This window comes from Apteryx rowi, unplaced genomic scaffold, assembly GCF_003343035.1.
Source record: "Apteryx rowi isolate R43461 unplaced genomic scaffold, aptRow1 scaffold_5, whole genome shotgun sequence".
Lineage (NCBI taxonomy): Eukaryota > Metazoa > Chordata > Aves > Apterygiformes > Apterygidae > Apteryx > Apteryx rowi.
Genome location: NW_020450760.1, coordinates 2,925,583 through 2,944,805, shown reverse-complemented (window position 1 = coordinate 2,944,805; position 19,223 = coordinate 2,925,583). Strand labels below are relative to the sequence as shown.

Genomic DNA, 19,223 nt, shown 5'->3' with positions numbered 1-19,223 from the left:
TTATTCAGCTGCTGAGTTTCTTAAATCTGGAGGAGAATATAGTCCTCCTGATACCTCTACCTCTAAAATTTGGTCAAAATTGACCTGTTAAGTGAAAAGTTACAGCAGGTGAGAGGCACGGGGTGAGGGGAACACAGCTGTTGTGAGGGTTATTTCACAAACCTTTCCTTCTGCAGAAATCCCCAAGGATTGAAGATGGCTTTTGTATATCTTTAAACAGATGTGTGTGGGGGGGAAAAACTCTTTCCCCCCTCCCCCCCCCCATTTCTTCCAGTCATGCTATATAGAAGGGTGTTTTAAAAAAGATAACAACAACAACAACAACAACAACAACAACCCACCCCAAGAATATTAGGTGGTGTCTGTTGCATTTTCTCAGAAAACCTTCTATCCTGGATTGCCGCGTTCTGCAGTTAATCTCTACTAAAAACTCTTCCAACCATTTGCTAAGTGTCTCTTAAGTAGGCCGTAGCAGAAATAAGGTACCCTCCCCTTGCAACATAGCCAGTCTATTGGAGAAGGGAAAGAAAGTCAGCACTAGAGATGTCAGCGAAGTAGTCTCTCTAACGAAGCTTGACTGACATCATAAATCAAGCCCTGCAGTGACCCACAGAACCTCTGTGGACAATTGGTGTGGAGTGAGGATATCAGAATGTAATCTGAGCCATGGGGAGAAATATTTTTGCGGATGTTTCTTGGAACTTCATCATAAAAATAAAACGATACAACTCTTTTCCCTTTGTAGATCACCTTTTTAAGTTATAGAACAGTCCAGGGGAAAAATGTATGGTGATGTTTTCCTCCTTCTGGAAACTTAAATAAGAGCCCAGGTGAAAATGTCATGGTTTTGAAGCTTGGCAAAAAATGGAGCTAGAATAGTTTCATTTTTCTAAAGTTACCGTAATAAATTACAGTAAATCTCATTTTTTAACAGTTGGTAAATTCTACATGTTTTTGCTATTAAAAATGTAAGTAACACCAATCTATTTTGTTTCTCTTCTAGAAGTCTAGCTTTATAGATATGTGTTACATAGTGTTACACACTTCAAAAAAAAAAAAAAATCTACTAGCAAAGGTAAAGGCACCTTATGACTTGGATTCCTTATTTCTCTTGGTCTGTCAATGTTGTCAAGGAAACAATCTTTTGAGAATCTTTGCTCTACTTCTTCAGATCCTGTAGAGATTACTTGCATAAGATTTATCCAGCATCAGCAGTAGAAATGTTTTGCCTCAAGTTTCTGTTCTTGTCAGTATGTTATGTTCTTGCTTTTTTAAAGCAGATTTTATTTTTAGTGTAGTATAAAATAGCTGTATCTCTAATGTTATGATACCAGTGAATGTACCAAAGATTGTAGACACTTGGTCTTTGGACAAAACCTGATGCAAAAGAAATTTAATGACACTTCAATGTATTTGTGTTATAAACACGACTTTTAGTTACAGATTCCCTTCAGTTTAAGGGGAAAATAAGCATTAAGGAAAACTTTGTGCATTAGTAAAGTTGCTTTGCTGCTATGGAGCTAATGAAGCCCATTTCCTGTGAGTTAATAACCTCTATCATACATATCACTTCATTTTGTACATATTGTTTCACTGCAATAACCCATCCTCTTCAAAGAAAAAACACATTTCGTGGATGGTCTGGAACTGTACATTTGATTTGTCTTTCAGTACATACACACTGACTGACCAGCTAGTTGGGGTATTATGACTGAGCTCTGCCTTCAGCATGCTTGTGGAGGGGTTTGAACTTGATGTTTTACCAAACTGCTTTCTTCTAGGAAACTTCTAGGAATTTAATTATAGAAACTTCTACACCTTCCAAATATTGAAACTGGTTAATGAGTTGAAAGATATTGGGGGAGACTTGACAGATGGTAAAGATTGCAGGGACTTGTATGTTGTGTGCATGCCAACTATGTAACTCCTCACTTCATGAAGCAAGACTTCAGAATTTGAAATTTAGAACCTGTTCACTAGGCTTGTTGCCTCTTTTCTTTTCGGATTATCACTTCCTCACTAAAACAATGTTTTCTCATTCTGAACATTGTGATTAGTAGCTAGAAATTTTTTTTGTCTGTATGAGCAAGACTTCTTCATCATTAGAAAACTTCAGGTTGGTAGTGGAGAAACAGTACTGCAGTCTTAGTGTTCTTGACTGAAGATTTCTGCACCATACATATTAAACCGGCCCAAGAGCTGCTCAGGGAAAAAATATTAAAATCTGGAAGTACAAAATGATCTATTAAAGCTATAAGGATCTTATATTCCTACAGCTTAATACAGTGTCCTACAGATAATTCAAAAAGGGCCCTCTGAAATGCTACTTGAATCTTCATTTTTTGTAAGTATTTCTAATAGTTTAGAGGCTGCATTTACATTTGAAAATGCTGAATTTTTAAGTGTCTGTATTTGCAAGGTGAAGTAAGAGGTTGATGTCAGGGCACTATGTGCAATTAACAACATGTGCATCAACAAAAGGAAAGAGGTTAGTACATTATTAGTTCATATGTTTCCTATGATTTCTTCTTCCTTGTTCTCTCATTTACTTTATTACTTTTTTTTTTTTCCCCTCAAGTCTGTCAGTCTCTCTTCCTAGCCAGTGGAAGTGTTTTCTCACTTTCTTGACCATGCTTCTTACCTCTCCTTAACTTTTGCTGCTTTTTTTTTTTTAATTTGCTTCTCTGTAACTTCTAGTTGCTTGCTGCCCCAAGTCAGTGTTTCTGTGATACAAAGTTAATCAGAAGAGTATCTGAAGACTTTCTTGTAACTGCTTGTGTAAACAAGTGATCTGTTTTGTTTGTAACTGTTTCCTAGTGTGCTGTATAACTTAGACTTTTTGTGGATCTGGCTGTAAACAGAACCCATTGCTCATAGCTTATTCTATAACACTGCTACTGTGTGATAGATCCGGGGGCACATGCTGAGGTGCAGCTGGGTTTATCCAGCCATACGTCCTTTTCACTGTACAGGTGACCAACTGCTGCTGATAACCAGTTTGTCAGGATGTAAATAAATAGGGCAAATTGGGATCCAGGAGTATTTTGAGAGCCTATTTCTAAGAAACATCATTATCCTGTATCTTTAGAAAAGCAAGATGTTGCTAATAACCAGTCACAGTAAACATGTTAAAACTTGATAGATGTTAAAGCTAGCCCTATGATAACAATACAAAACAAATTTAATTTAAAGATAGTTTAATCTTATTCTGCTTGCTAGCACTGGAATAGTGGTAGTCATATATTTCACTGGCAATGAGGACATTTATCTGCTTTACAAAATTCATAGTTTATTTCAGTAACTAGACACCTGATCCTGCTCATGTTTATTTAAGGCAGTTTTGTCATGGACTTCAGTGGATTTAGGATTGTATCTTTATCTTCTGTAGTGTAGTGTTTTTCATCTGTGGTCTTTGCAGTTATTAATGTTCTCAATAGTCTTGGGAATAATAAAAATTTTATTTAGGTTAACGAAAGAATGAACACTTGTAAAGAGAGAGATATTTTCCCAGGCCAAGCAGTAAATGAATAGAAAATTCATTAAAGCCCGGGTTTTTGGGTCACTGTTCTAAATCACTATACTGTCCTTGTGTAGATGTTATTCAAATAGGTGTGGGCCATAACTGCCATGGCTACTTTTTAAACTAAATGCTAAACTAAACTAAACTAAATTTAAACTAAAAAAATTAAACTAAAAAATTTAAACTAAAAAAAGCCTACCACTTAATGTTGGGGCTGGAATAGAATTTCCCCGTAATTTGGTTATAATTCCCTGCAGACAGAAATTTTGACTTAAGCACAAGTGTGTGCCAGTATTTTTAGAAATGTTTGTAGCAATGTGTTGCTCTGTGCCATTGTACAAATACTGCTAATAGCTATGCACAGTATAAACGGGTGCACTGCGTGGTGCTGGGAACAGCTGCCACCCCTTTGGCTAGGCTGGCAGGGCCTGTCCGTAGCTGTTGTCCCTGCTGTGTCCTGTTCTCTGAGTGCATATGATGTGCAAGAATGGGACAGCCTAAATGGTGGTTCTTAATTTGTGGTTTTATTTGTCTGTTTTATTGACCTTTTAATAGAAAAGATGCTTATCTGATCATATAGGGGTGTGTGTGTGTATATATATATTAGAGAGAGAGAGAGCTGTAAAGCAAATGGATAGCCTAGGTGACTCAGAATTCTATACTAGAAACAGTATGACAGTATAGAAGCACAGTCCAAATAGGTTTGGATTTTGATAGCCACTGTTTAACTGAAGCTTAATGAGGGACGCCCCCCCTTCCCCTGGCAACTTAACACAGTTGGTTAATGTTTGTTTTCTCCCTCATGTTTTCAGATACAACTCACAGATCAACTGCAGTTGCATACACAGCTGCATCCTTCAAAAGTTGGAGGTATAGCTGTTAAGATTGTACTTATGTTCTGAATAGAATACAATGTTTCCTCATCTAATAGTGTATGTTCAAAATCTGCAGGATGTAAATACAACTTTGAATGTATCACTCCAATTCTTAATTACCCTGTAGGAATTGCAAGCACTTACCACAACCACAACGTACCATTTGTCTCTAAACTTGTATGAGTCTGAAATGGAGGTGTTTAACATTTATGAGGAGTCCCCACTTTTAATAGCACATAAATGCATGTGATTTGGGGGAAATGGTGGTAATGAATATGCTACATAGAGATGAAGGAAAAATAAGATTTTTATAAATAAATGGCTATAATAATTTAGCTAATTATAACTTGGAAAGTTGTAATATGTTTATTCCTCTCCTGAAGTTCTTCTTTTTTGCCTGCTGGTAAGGTATTGATTGCTTAAACGTTTTCTGAGTACAATTACCAACTGCTAGTAAACACTGCTATAATTATACTTTTAGGTGTTCTGAACATGTTCATATTACTCTTAACATGTTGCTATTACACTGAGGTCAATGAGAAACTGCAATTTGTGCCCTACCACTATTTTCCCATATAGGTTCATCAATAGAAAGTTTGCTATTTTTAAGTCATTCTTAATATTTACTCCTCATTATATAATAGTTTCTCTTGTATTACTTGAATACATATACATCAAACCATCTCTCATCCCCAATATGCCTGATATTGTGTAGAAAGCAGGTAACTTACCTGAAGTAAACTTTGTGTTTTTCTCAGGCTGGACGTTTAGTATATGCAGTTGAGGGAGAGGGTATTTAAATATCTTTGTAATACTTTGCTTCACCTTCTGCTAAAATGATTCCCAGTATTTGTATTGTGCAACAAGCTAGCTTAAATCATAGCCTGATTTATGTTGTATAAATATGTTTGTTTTTTCTTTTCATCATTTTCCAGGAACTTACCATCTGAGGTGCACCCATAGTGTTAGGCACATTACAATGGCTAGTCACAAAACACTTAAGATACCTGCAAATAGGTGGTAATTCTTCCTTCATGCATGCGTGTGCGTGCGTGTGTGTGCGTGTGCATGTGTGGCTTTCTCTTGCACTGTCTGCCCAGCATGGAGGTACAGTTGCTGTTTTGTAGGTGCACAAAACTAAATGTGCTCATGACTTAGGTGGCTGAAAATGTGATCTGTGTCTTCCTTAGTCAATGGTTCCTGCAGAATGTATGATTTGCTTCAGGCTTGATTATTACAGAATGTCGTCTTGCAAAATAAAGAATAAACTGTATGAAAATAATATGGCAATCAATGGTAAAATACTTTGCTAATGAGAAGGGTAGTGTCTTTGTTAAAACAATGATTTTAAATATTGTTTACTTGGTAGTACTTATTTACAAATTGCTGGGTTTTGAACTTTGTTTGTAAAGTAAAGGTTACCTGCTTTCGAAGTAAAAATATTTGGTAGGTGGTGCTTTTGTTCTTGGCCTCTTGTCTTATTCAGCATTTGGTAACCATACACCTTCTTGGCAAATAGTGGAATTGGCTAACAAAGACTTGTCTGGCACAGATGACTAAAATATCAAATAAAGTTTCTGATTATATGAATCTTACTGTTCAGTCTGCTTTGCCTCAGCTGTTCTTGAGGCTCTCATTTGATATTATGGCTGAGAATTTCACATGGTTTCATTTGGAGTGCCTGATACTTAGGGTGGTAAATCCTAGCTATACCTTTGCCTCCTTTAGTATGCATCTGTGCACCACTTCAGAGAATACTTAATGTGGATTATGAAATGCTTCAAGAAATAGCACTCCTAATCTACACAGTGGGTTGTGATGCATATGGTCTTAATACCGTCATGCTACCTCCATAGAGCAGATGAATTCACATATTGAAAAACATGTTTTAAAATGTTATTTTCCTCATAATTTGCCATAACTTTTGAGTATCAAAAATATGTATACATTTATTGCACTGAAATGTCAAAAAGCATTATCTTCTCATATTTCTGCAGTAATAAAACAGAAGTACAATATTCATAATATAGTTTCCCTTCTTATATTTATCCCTTTTATTCCCTAGTCTCATTGTTCTAAAAAGCAATATTCCTTGGAGGGTGCCCAGCTGAGGGGATTGAAATCTGCAGTAGATTTGAGGACGCGTACATCGTAGTTGTCTTTCAATTAAGGCCTATTTGGCAGACCTGGCTTGCTTTAGACAAAGTGTTTACATTTGGAAATGCCTATGTAATGTAATCTTTCCCTCCCCCAATATTTTTTTCTGTTGACCCTTTTACATGAGAACAGAAATGGTTCACATGAAACATTGCAAAAGTGATTATTTGGATATTTTTACTATAAAGTATTTTGACCGTTTTGTTGGTGTTCTTACAAAGAATAGTGTGGGACAAGAAAAATCTGTACTGAGTTTAGCTCCTCCACTGTATGTTCTTTGCTTGGATAAGCCTGAGCATGTTGACGTCTGAAATGGATACCTTGAACACTGTTTTAGAGAAAACTACACTTGTGATTTTATTGATTAGTTTGAGGATCTCTTATCTGAACTTGTTTTCAGTAGGGGTGCAGCAACATAGTCTTAATTTTCACTATTGTTTATGTCCAGGCTATATAAATATTTTTATTTTGCTTTCTTAATCCATTTACAGCTTAAGGAAATAGATATCAGGGATGGGAGGAAATCCTTGTCAGATCTGGATTCGGAAGTCTGAGGCATATGTGCTGTTTGTGTGTCTTCAGATGCTGTCCTTTCACCCTGCAGCATGGTGGGTCTCTTATCCTTCTGTGTTCTCTACACTAAATGTACACTTAAACAGCTAGGCAGGAGCAGTAACAATCTTTTTAGAAGGTCAGGAGTTTCTTGACCCGGCTCTTCTTTCAGAATACTTGATTTATTTACTTATAAAGACAGTTTACCTATTTTTCTCTGCAAACATCATTGACAGGTTTTATCAGGAAAGATTTTTCAGGTCTAGGGTAAAAACTGCTAGTCAAATCAGGTTGAAAGGTACAGACCAGCAGGACATCCTTATAACATACAACTACCCACAATGATTATTTTTGTGATTAAAATCCTTCATGTCAAATAATCGGAGAGAAATAGAGTAGACTTAATCTGTTGGGCTGTAGACCTTTAGAATGGTGCACACATGTATTTTAGCTCTTCATCTTGGAGCACATTATTCATTGATCTCTTTTTTTCTAGCCAAAAGAGGCTTTTTATTTTTACTCTTTTAAAAAGAATAACAGGTAGAATGCTAAGGCATCTGTTCTAACACCATGTTGTCAGGCTCAGTTTTTCCTATTTTCAGGTTTTATTGCTCCAAGAAGAGTTGACCAAGACAAAGATCAATGTGGATAAGCTCTCTTCCCTTTTTTAAGACAGAAGGGTTATGAAGTTTTTCATGTCTATGCATTTTCTATGATGTTAACATTCTGCTTAAGTCATATTTCATCCCTGTAACACGATGAACTTTTATCTATTTGTAATGAACCTGATTTATTTAAACAGGATAAAGTATGCAACCTAATATGGACAGTGTGCTTAGTATGCATGGTAGTGGTATGCTTAGCTTGAATATGAGTATTTTCAAGCAACTATCCCTCACATCAGTGTTATGTGCTTGAGCACAATTAAGTTAGCTCAGTCATTTTTACTTTCATTTCAGTCTGGTGGTATGAGGAACTTATTAACTGTCTGCTCTGAGAAAACAATCAGAAGTAGTGTTTTTCTCAGCCTCTTTTGCCTGGAGGAGAGTTTCTTAACAAAAGCCATGTACTTGTGTTTGAACACGTATCCCTACATTAGCAGGTAAGCAAAGGTATCCAATTTTGCAAAGCAACAAAATACTTGATTACAGGTCTAATGATAGTTTAAGAGGTGTTTTCAGATGTGCCAAAATCAAGGACTTGAAGCAGATGAACTTAATTATCTTTGTGAATATTCACAATCACATTATGTGCTTTAAATGTCACATTTGGAAATAGTGCCTCATTGCTAGCTAATTAGCAATAATTACTCAAGGTAGTACTTATGTTTCTGGAATTTCTTACCCACTGTGAAAAATGTGCTTTGCTTGTAAAGGTTTAGCAGTATAAAAACTAGATTTTACTTTAACTCATTCTTAAAGTGTTACTGTTGCTTAGCCTCTATAGTTTGTACCTCTAGTATTCCTGCATGGAGGATCAGTTATTCTGTTCCTTCTATTGCTACATCTGGGCAATGTTTTTAAGATCTGAATTATGGTATATAATTAGAGTTGAACTCCTTTAACATAATAGGAGAGACACAATAGCAAATTAGGCTGGCAGTCTGGAAATCCATCATGAGGTGTTACAAAGGTGTGTTGACACCCACAGCTAAAGAAATGTGGCTTATGACAATGCCAGAAAGGCTTTCTCAGTGATAGCTCCTATGTTGAGTATGTCTTCTGTCTGTAAGAATGGCTTTTCTTGGAAAAAATGAAGGTTTTTCTTTTTTTTTAAAAAAAAAAAGCCCTTGGATCCTAGCAAATCTTCCCTATACTCTACACTTCAGCTTCCCTCTTTCACCTTCCTTCTCTTCATTTCACGTAGAAATTCAATAATTGAATTATGAAAGGATTCTTCTCAACTGTTTTCCCTTCTGAAAGTGTTTTTTTCTTTATCAATGATAGTTTCCTTGTTTGCAGCTGCACACTTCTATATAAATATTTAGTTTAAATAATGAGCAGCCCCAGTTGGACTCAGACTTACAAACTGGGTGTTCTCTTTGCCTGTAAATTTCTGCATTACCTGCATGAATGAGAAATTCCATTGAAATCCTGGTAAAATATTAATGTATAACTTAATCTTCTTTTTCTGTAAAGTATACACTGAGTATACATTCTTTACAATGAAGGCTTTAATTCACAACAATATTTACAATATACAAAACAAATGACTGAATTCCCAGACATCAATTTAAGAAGCTAATTTGGAGAGCAGTAAAAGAAATTACTGAATTTTAGAGACAGTCTTGAAGATAAATAAAACTATGTATGCGTTGTGCAATGGGAGAAAAGATAAGTGCAAGTATATGAAGGTGTACAATCAAGAGATGAATATTGTTTAGGGTGGTATGAAGAGGTAGCAATAAATATGGAAAAGAGCCTGAATAGTAGGAAGCTGGAATGATAACATGAACTGGACTGTGGAAGGGTCTTCAACATAACAAGTGAAAATAGCAAAATACAAGTGCTAAGCACTTTACTAGGGAAAACTCTCCCATAATAACTTTTCCTATCGGTTGTGAAAAACTTTTCCTCCAATTCATTCTACAACTGTTTTAAATAAAAATGTTGGAGAATGACAGAAGCTTTCTAGCTTAAAATGGTAATGTTCTGAGTGACAAAAAAGGGTTTCAGCCATGTCTATTACAAATGGGTTGAGGTCAGATAACGCTTATTGTTAACCTTTTCATTGTATCTGAAGGATTCTTTTTTTTCTCCAAAGGACTGAGGAGAAATCTACTGATGGGTGCCAAAGCACAGAACCTGATTATCAAAAAACTTGATTGCAGCCTCTGCCCCTGTCTTTGTTTGTTTTAGAAATCATTCATTTTCATGTGCTTAAATGGAAATCAAATATTTCTTCAAATCTGTTTAAAATCGTGGTCACTAAGCTCCTGAAATTTTGCTAATATGTAGAAACCTGTAATGCTATTAAAACCTTCAAATAACTCAAAGCAAAATATTTACCTTAACTTTTAATTTTTAAATTGTTAATTCTGGGGATCTACTGTGATAAAGTGCAGTGAGATACTTCTGCTAGTGAAGCAGTATGTTCTTTAAACATGTCAAGCTGCTGTGAGAAACACTGCACCAAATTCTACTTGAATTTACAAAACTTGCAGTACTTAAAACATTTGTTATAGCGCTAAGGAATCCAGGACACTGGGGCTTATGGTGGAAGTGATTACAGGTCTATCTGTTTGTGTTGTACTGTATAGAGTAACTAAGCCAGCTGGGGTGCCAGAAGCAGCAGCACAGGATAGTGCAGTGCCTCTGAGCTAGTTGGCTCTGAGATAGTTAGAGTGTATCACTTGTGCTACTGTACTGATCTAGTGATAACGCAGACTTACGCTACGTGAATGTGAGCAGTTTTAGCTCCTGCTTATGCCTTACGGCTCACTAAAATGAAATGTGTTCATCAGGCTTTAGAAAACAAGTGTGTGGGAGGGGAAATGGTGTCTGATCCTACAAATATTTACTTTATAACTAGATAAGCAAATGTGTTTATATAATGTTTAATCTAATTGGGTCCTATGTAAATGCCAGGTAATGTTTGTAAGTATCATAATTATGTTCTTATCAACTAGTTGATAGCACTGTCATTGGTTCATGGCTTCACTTTAACATCCGGATAGAGAGCTAGTTTTTACCTGGTTCCAGATCTTTAGCTTGGAGTGTTATTGATTCCCAGCTTTGAAGATATGCTCTTATACCAGCTGTAAAACAAAAACTGATAACACTTTCTCCTTAATATGGTAAAAATCCAATCATTATGCAAGCTTTTTATTTAATTTCTGAACTGTTACTTTAGAGTAGTATAGTAGATACTTTGAACTTATGCAATTCTATGTATTTATAGACACTTTCACCCACATTTTCATGATAGGAGTTCTTACTTGAGCTACAGTGCTAGTTCAAATTCAAAGCTACTTATATCTGGAAAACAGTCTTGAAACATTTGGATTAAAATAATAAATAATCCCTCTTTAAGGCACACCTTCTTGTATTTTAAATTACTGTCATTTTTATCATCATGATGTGGTAGCTAGATAGAGTAAATACACAATCCATAGACATGCATCAGCTTTCAAAAGTTTTGATGTGTTTTTTAAATGAATATTGGAACTGTGTAATGGCGTTGAATCTAGCATCAAAGCTAATAAACAGTCCCTTGGTGTATTAATGAAGAAGAAAAGGTTATTTATGGAAATCTTTCGGAGGCTGTGGAAGAAATAGCTATCTGTGCCTTCAAGATTGCTTTTTAGAGTCTTTTTTTTTTTTTTTAATCTCAGAAATCTAAAACTGTTCTGCTCTATGCTGGAAAAAATATAATCAAATTGCTATTGTCCAAGTTCAGGTTGGCTATATCACTGTGAGTCCCCTTACATTCATAAAAAAACAGTACAAAACCATGTCTGCTAACTTGACGTTCATTAGGTTTGCAAATAATTATCTGCCAAAGTCACCTGGGGATAAAAGGACTTCATGAAACCATTGTCAGTAATTGACTGTTGGGTTGACTCTGTAACGGGTTGCTTTTCAAGATTTTGCAAAATAGAGATTAAATGTTACAAAGTACAAAATACAGAGACTCTGTAGGGTAATCTAAATGGTGCTGTAGGAACCAAATGATATTACAAAGAGTAATATTAAACATATTTGCAATCTTCTGTTAAGGGGCTTGCATTCATATGACACTTGTTTAATGAACTGCGTAGATATGCGAAGGAGAAATAACAAAAGCTCATCAGTTTTGTTTTATGTAAAGATGTTAATAAGTAGATACTTGAATACCCTCAGAAAAAAAGAATGAGTATTCTAATGATACATGTTGATGTTGTGTAAATTGCTTGGAGAAGAGGAGCTTCTGTAATCACTTCACTTCAAAAGTGAATATGCTTAAAAAGAAAATAGGATGACGCAGCCGATGTTATACATCTGTACTAAAATTACTGTGAATTTGTCAATTGCCAGCTAACCTGAGAGAGTTTGTCTAAAGCTTGTCTGGGCTCTGCCAAATGGGAAATCAATCCCAAACTGTTCCCTTTTCTTTAACACATGAATGCGAGGAGCAAGAATTGCTATAATGGCCTCAACATGCTGGATATAGATGTAAAAATGAAATATTTTTGTCTGTAGCATGGGAGAAACTGGAAGGCAAAGTGAGACTTCTGAGAGTCAGTGAGCTGCTTGGCATGTTTATGAATAAGTGCCCCACCAAGTGATGGTGACTTCTGTGTTGGGTGAGGAAAACTGAGTTGGGTGGTGTGTGTTTGGAGAGAAATTGGAGGGGAAAAAAACAAAAACCACTTTGCTCCATTTAAATGAAACGAATATGCTGAGGGAATATTTTCATTGTGCACTGCTGCACAGTGAGTGGCTGTCTTGTACAGACTCCAAATTTTCTTTAGTTTGAGTCAGCAGATTTTGTCGGAGGCACTGAATGTGTAGGGAGCCAAAGTTAACTTTGGGGAACTCCTGAGGCCTTTGGGCCATCTGCCTTACGTCTCCAAGCACTAGGGAGGCTTCTCATAAGTGGCCAGGAAATGCCTGTGATTACATTATGGATGCTTGTATCAGCACCAGGCTATTCATTCTGTAATGCTCTTCAGCTTCTGAGATTTTTTCAGAATGAATTCTTTAAAAATACTGTTAAATCCAGCTTCAACTGTTCTGTAGGCATACAGGTATTCCTGCAGCAGATTCAGGTCTTCTGTTGAGCTCTCTAAGAGGGAAAGTCAGTGAAGATTCTGGAAGGGAATTTAGTGCTCTGAATTACCTTCTGGAGGTCCTATTTATGTAGGAAATACAGGCTTTCAATTCACACACAGCAAATAAATGTATATGTTAGATGGTATAACATGCACCGTAATATATGTAGCAATTTGCTCCAGGGGAGGTAGGAGCCCAAAGCTTGCACCCAGAGGCCTTTCTCACTTTTAGACCATAAGCTTCACATATGTTTCCCTAATTCTTAGAGATATGTAAACTCATAATAGCTCAGTAGTGGTACAAACAATTGTTTGAAGGTAGGAAGCTCTCCACCAGAAAAGTTTCTTGGTCTGAGTGACCCTGGCGTAACTTGGAACAAGTGGAGGCTCCTATGTTGTACATCCATCCCTCTGCATAACATCTTGCAGAGAAAAATGTTGAGAACACCTCAACTGAAGCCTATCCCTGTTAGCAGTCAGAGGCTATGTGTGTTCTTCAGGATAATTTAAAAATATCTGGCGTAATTTAAAATTAAGCTATCAGTATTAAAAGCTCTGAAAGAGGTAGTGTTGTGACTAAACTGATTCCAGTATCAAAGTTAGCTGAGGAACCTCTGTTACTAGTTTAGTCATAGCCTCTGTATCACTTAACAGGCAGATTGATTATTTTGTCTTTCTCAAACTGCATTCTGCACTGGGAAATGAAGAAAGTGGCTCTTACTTCAAGACCTTTACTGTAAGAACATAATCAAACAGAGCCATCCTAGCCATCTTTTATCTTTTTATCCCTAAACTCCTGCAGGATAGGACCATTTCTGTGGAAACAAGCCAAGCTGTGAACATGGCTCTGCTGCCAGCTGGCTGTGATGTTTCTTCCTCTGAAAGTAAAGATCTTTCTAGCCTGTTCTTTGTGTAATACAATAGTAATTTGAGTAAAAATGCTACTACAGGTTGGTGTGGGCGGTCTTGATTTAATTCTTCATATGGCTATTAAAATATGTGGCCAAAATCACACATCTTAAAATCCATGTTAACATGGATCCTACATCTTAATGTATGTTCTACTTCCACCTTTTGCCATATCCAGTGTCTAGATTGGTATAGTTCTCAAAGGCTGCAGCTTCCCTGCCTTTCCGAGAGAAGAGCAAGTGTTGTGTGGTGTGACCAATAGATACTACTACTCAAAGATTCCCTGCTTGTCCACCAAGGCTAGCTGTGTGCCTCTGCACACACTGGTTACAGCATGCCAGCATGGACTTTCTGTAAGTAACTGTTCTTCACTGAGGGAATAGTGAGGAAATAGTCTCTGCAGATTCTCCTTTCATTTCTATGGTGGAACATTTTCCAGATCTTGACAGGAGAAAGAACCCTGCCTTTACAAAGGAGGGAAGTTGCAATAGAAGTATCTCCCTTCCTTTTAAGAACATAGGAGAAGCACTGGGAAAACTTGCATAATCCTAAATGCTAGCTGTCTGCTAAAATAAAAGTCAAAAGAAGTATCAGTGTGTTCAGGCACTATCTTGATCTCATTACATCAAGAATTTATACTGCAAACTGCTGTAATTATCTAGCAAGTCTTTAAAATGATACATGTAATATAAAAGATTCCAGCAAATATGGGTGAGTGCAGAAGGCACTGTTGCATTTCAAAAGCCTATCAAAAAGCCTAATTTACCTAATGTTTTTAAATGAGAAGGTGAAAAAGGAAACTGTTTCAGGAGAACTTTGTTAATGATAATATTCTGTCTTCAGGGAAGGAAACTGATGGAACTGGGAAGATTTTGCTCAGCAGTATACGGCCCCCCCCCCAAACTAATAAAATAAAAATGAACATGTCTGTTTTCTCTCCGGTATCTTTTATCCTGTAAGGAAATGTTATGAACTACACAATGATTCAGTGTTTTGAGCAGTGTTAATGTGCCTCTTCATTGTGCACCTCCCTGAAAAAAAAAAAATTTTTTTAACAGTGAAATTGCCTTGCTGGGATTGTCTTAATCTTTATTTTTTTTTTTGGGGGGGGGGGGGGGGGGGCAGGGGGAAATCTGTGCTACTAGGATTGTTCTTTAAAAAATAATATATATATATATATATCTTACTGTCTTTGAAATTGATTCTTTTTGTCACTTTTAAAGTATGCTACATCTTCCCCTGTGGTACTAAAAATTGAATGCATGTTCTAAACCCGTGACCCAGCCCTGTAAATAACCATCTTTTTCTGCTACACACACTGTACATAGATAAAATTTTGTGTCATTAAAGCTTTAAAAAATAAATAAATAAAGGCTGAGTCATATCTTAACTAGATGGCATGTTCCCTGGAAATGGTGCATTAAATTGAACTGAAGCCAGATGATCAGTGACTGATATGATACCCATTTAAAAATAATTCACGCAAAAAATTGTAGACTGGTTTTATTTTCAAGTTAATATTGGAGTAGTCCAGTCACTCAACACATTGAATATTTGGTCCCTATCTCCTTAAAAATGCTTTAAAGTTTCATTTTAAAAATATCTTTTAAAAGGCTACTTCAAATTTACAAGCCTTCTCCTAAAAATTCATCAAAGATGTTAAGAATTAAAATAGACATTGATCCTTCAAAAGTATTATGATGTTTAAAAAAGATAGAATACTGTTTTATCTTGTCCTTTAATAGTGGTATTTAAATACTAAGCATGCATAACTTGTTATGGGATACACTTTCATTTGTAGAAACTAGATTCTCTGTGTATATTATTTTATGATACTGTTGTTACTATCTGAACTCATGATTAATTTTAAGGGTAGAAGTGATTCTAGTTATTCCCTTTATTGTTTAAAAAGTGTGTGTATATATACATGTCCAATTTCTCGCGTTTGAAACATATTTGTTTTGTTGGCTGGGAAAAAATTCTTTTAGAAAAAAGTGTGAAATAGTTTCTTCCTATGACAAGATGTGCAGGTTCCAAGTCATGCTCCATCCTCCCCTTCAGCTCATAGTTACTGTAGTTGAAAATCAACTATTGTTGAAATTGGTAGTTTTATTTATTTTGGTGAGACACTTGAAGCTTAAGTACCTTTATAACAAATTATAGGCCAAAGCTTGCACAGGAGCAATCATATAATTTAAATAAAACAATGGTAGTTTAATAAGTTCCATTTAATAGGTAGTAGTAGTGTTTTGAGCCTGTGATTACTGAATCCTTGAGTGCATGGATTAGTCTAAGGGATCTATAAAATTAATTAAGAAAAGCAAGTTACTTGACAGCTGACTTAAGGTAGTTGCATACTCTGCATCTCCCCTGGGGAGTTCTTACTGTTCTGCAAACTGAAACAGATTGAAAAAAACACTTTTTTTTTTTTTTTCCTATTTCCAGAGAAAAAGAGGTGGTGTTGTTAAGGAGTGATAAGAATCACATTCTCTTAAAGTACCCTTCTAAAAGTGTATGTAGTAGCAAAATGCCTAGTTATTGTTTCTCTAACCTCCTCTTATGACTAGTTTTTCTTTCAGCCTGTAGCGCTGCTTCCGCGGGAAGGTTCTGCCTGATGGGTGTTGTGCGACGAGGGCTCGTGTTGTGATGTTACAGCTTGATGGTGCTGTGTCAATGCGTGGTGAAAGGATGCCGCTCCGTGAGCATCGCGTATTGCTGCAGTGTCACAACATGTTGACGCCCAGGCAGCTCACTGTGACTGACGTGTCTCCTGTCTCTGAAGCTACTTCTCAGTCAATTCACTGTAGCAGAGCTACATGGGAATAACTGCCTGGTGAGCCTCATAAGTAGACCTGAAATGGTGAAAGCTTTCTACAGATATGACTGGCTCCAATTTTGAGAGGAATGATCTTTGCTTCGCTTTACCAGAAAATATAGAGAGAATTGAGGCTGAAAGGCAAAGCTATCGTTAGTGTTTAAGGATAAAGAATCAGCATGTACTTAATGAATATAAGAGGCCTTTTGCAATATTTTTCCATATCCAAATGCTTATTAAGTGGATGTAAATATTATGTTGTCTAACTGTTCTTAAATGTACAGTTATATACATGCAATATACATGTGAAAATGCTAATTGCATAATCAGCAGTGTTTTGTGGTGTCAGAATTAGGAGGGTAACTTATAGTAGATGCTATATAACACTGAAAATTCAGGTTTTAATCTCTCAAAGTTAATCTAAAGCTTGCTGTTTAGAGTTTGTTTACCCCCCCCCCCAACACACACATGAAACTTCCATTGACATTAATGACTTTGGTAAGTGCCAGCGCATTTGAAAATCAGACCACTTGAATTTTAATTCTTTTATATGCAAGTAGAAGATTAATTGAACATACTTTAATTAAAATTGCAAATAGAAGAGCCAAAATGAGGATGCTGTGGTTATTTTGACTTAAAATATCCTTTTTTTGTGAGAATTCTTTTTTAATTTTCTGTTTTTAATAGACCTTTTTGTGTTCCTCTTTGTTTAAAATGATGGTGTGACTTGTAATGAAGTAGCTTTACTATTGACATTAAACACTGTAATGGTCTTTTAATGGTACCTTAATGGGATCTCTGAGGACTTGCACTGAAATAATTTTACCTTTTCCTAATTTTACTTCATAATGGACTGTAGCAGTAAAATTCAAGGTCTCCTTAAATATTTCATTGGTTTGTGAAATATATCAAAAACTAAGCTACCATTCTGTCAAATAGAGGAAGTATTACAGAAATTTTTTGTTGTATTTAGTATGTTTTCCATACTTAATGGTGAGACAGACAAAATATTTAATAAGGTACTAGTTGATTTTATAAGATTTTGTCAATATCACTAAATAATAAAAAAGTGTATACTGAATTTGTTTGCCTTCCAATTAGGAATAAGAAAATTTCTCTTGATACATCATTTAGTTCATGTGTCTATGTGACTCTGAAGCTAGATATAATACAAAGATAGATTGTTACATATCTAGAGCTTATGCTACCCTTTGCAAATAGTATGAAAGGAGGTTGCTATTCAACTTTGTTATTTTTGGGTAGCCCCAGGTGTTGGAATGGAAATAGCTCATTATAAATCTGGCACAACTTTAGCTCAACAGGCACATCTACAGATATGTTATAATAAAAATAAAATTTTACAGTGAATTGCAGTGTCATGAAAGCACTCCAGAAGAAATGTTACTGACTAATTTTGAAGTTTTTTTAGCTGGATTTTCATGTAAATGACCTGGCAGGCCAAGATTTTGTCCTGAGCTTGTTCATACTTCAATAGCTCTATTTCAGTTCTCAACGCACCTTTTCTGGGCAGAGATTGTTAATTTTGGGTAAACATCCTTTATAAATAAAAACTAATTCTAATCTGTTACTTAAGTTTATGGATGTAATGGGGCTTATTTCTGAATAGGTCTAGTTTTGTTTTTTTTTAAATCAAGAGCTTATAAATGATACTCATATTCTGGTGTTTCTTGCTTCAACATTTGTGCATGTGTTAGTGTCTAGGTCAAACGCTGCTAAGTATTTACAAGAAATGTGTATATGTGTGCTATCTAAACAGTTCAGAAAGTGAAGGCCTCCCTGCGAGAAGGTTGTGAGAAGCTGGAGGATTGAACTTGTTTGCCCAGATACTTCATGTTATTAATTGTGCAAGAACATTGAAAACCACCGAAGGGAAATAAATCCTTGTCCTACCTCCCCATGTTATCTTTCTGTGATTCCAGACATGGTAACATCCAAGAAATAGGAATAGGAATTCACTAGTTGCAATGCTCTCTTTACACTTGCCCATTTCCAAATCGAGGGGGAAAAAGGTTATTTCCAGGTAAGAATAATCTGTTCTGTGAAAAATGTAGTACATACAGTTAAACTTTAGCTTTTGATACAATGGCAATGTATAACTTAATTTACAAGTTCTTTAATGGAGATTTCCATGAGATATTCATATCGATCCTGTTCAGTTTCTTACCATTATCTTTTTTTATGTTTTTGTTAAGAACACTAGTTTGACGAGCACTGACTAGATTGTCAGTGACAAGTTGACTAGTTTGTCAGTTTTATGACTTGAAAGATTCCCACGGAAGCTATATTAATTATGCATAGTTGCAAAAATCCAGCCAACCTAAATATTTTAAAACAACTTGTTTTCAGATTCCATTGATTAGATCTTTCTTGTTGTGCTACAGGTTAGTTTTTAGAGTATGCTATGTTTATTCCCAAGAATAGACAGCCAATAAACAAGCTTAGGTCAAGTGTAGTTGTTCTGATTATTAAAGCTTTACCAAAACCACTCCTGTGTTGTATATTAGCAGATGGGCTTTTTTGTTTGTTTGTTTACAGAGTTCTCTCTTAGTTCTCTTGGTTCTCCCCATGCCAGCTGAAAATTTCAATGCTTTTGTCTTAGTCTATTAATGTTTTCTTAAAATA

General features: G+C 35.8%; 1 protein-coding gene and 1 long non-coding RNA gene across 4 annotated transcripts in view; both read left to right on the top strand.

The window, feature by feature from the left end:
- Window positions 1-19,223, top strand: part of WDR25 (WD repeat domain 25) — a 68,480-nt gene that overhangs the window by 10,893 nt on the left and 38,364 nt on the right. The gene's annotated exons all lie outside the window — the stretch shown is intronic.
- Window positions 13,657-17,661, top strand: LOC112972747. The gene is made up of 2 exons (XR_003255774.1): window positions 13,657-14,118; window positions 16,345-17,661. It is a non-coding gene; the product is annotated as an uncharacterized LOC112972747 (long non-coding RNA).